We start from the raw sequence: 1,280 nt of genomic DNA, 5'->3' as shown, positions 1-1,280 counted from the left end.
ACACACACACACACATACATATAGCTGATTCACTTCATTGTACAGCAGAAACTAACACAACATTGTAAAGCAATTATACTCTAAAAAAAAAAAGAATACTTGCTGGAAAAAAAAAGCAAAAAAAGGGAAGCGAGAGGTCCTCACATTCCTCCTCCATGCCAGCCACATGTGGGGTCTGCCCTCCTGGGAGATAACTCACCTGCTGTATAGTTCCTTCTTTTTATAGGGAAATCCTGAGCACAATATCCAGATACCTTTGGTGTCTGCCTGTCTGGTTTTGATTCTGGGAGTTGTCTAAGAAAGCCAGCTGCAGAGCACCCCAATTTTGGGGGCATGATGGATTTGCCACAAGCGATGGATGTCACGAGTCCCAGAGAAGACAACCTGGGGTACCATTCCCTCCTCCGCTCCCACTCACTCCAAGCAGCCCGGTGGGAGCTGCCACATCATTTTGGACATTCTTGTTCCTTCCTCACACAAACTTCTGAGAATCTATTAGGCATACCACAATTTCCCCCCAGGTGGAATAATTCTACTCTATTCGGAAGTCATTTATAGGTCCATCTCACTTATTCAGGATATAGCTAAGATCCCAGAGTTAGTATCATATATTTTACGCATTTATTTATAGGTAAGAGCTTTAAGCCATAAGAATAATGAATGAATGAATGAATCCATCCATCCGTCCACCCATATTATGTTATATAATGATAAATATATGGAAGAAAAATAAAGCAGAGAGAGGGAATATGACAGGAAATGTATTTGTTATAAGGTGGTTGGGAAAGCAGCCAACAGCAACCTGTTGGAACAGAGAGACCTGTAGAAAGTGAGGGACATAGTCACGTAGGTATTGTAGGATAAAATATTCCAAACAGAAGAGAAAGCACACGGAAAGATAGAGTGTGTTTGGCATGTCCATGGACTGAGGTGGATACAGGGGAGGGCACTGAGGTCACTTTGGTGTCAGGATGGCTCGTGGACAGCTTTGGGTCATTGGAAGGACTTTGGATTTCGCTCTGAGTGAGGTGGGACGCCATTGGAGGTTTTAAGTAGAGAAGAAACACATACTAACTTACATTTTAGAGGCGTTACTTTGACTACTGTTGAGAATAGACTGTAGGGGCAAGAATAGAGCGTGGAGACTAGTTAGGAATCCGTTGCAGTATTTCAAGTGACAGGTGATGGTGGCTTGAACCAGGGCAGAAGTGGTAGAGGTGATCTCATTGCGGAGATACTTTGATAATAGCAGTAACAGAAATTGCTGATGAATTGGATAT

This window comes from Lipotes vexillifer, unplaced genomic scaffold (assembly GCF_000442215.2).
Source record: "Lipotes vexillifer unplaced genomic scaffold, Lipotes_vexillifer_v1.1 scaffold447, whole genome shotgun sequence".
NCBI lineage: Eukaryota > Metazoa > Chordata > Mammalia > Artiodactyla > Lipotidae > Lipotes > Lipotes vexillifer.
This window is presented reverse-complemented; position numbering follows the sequence as displayed.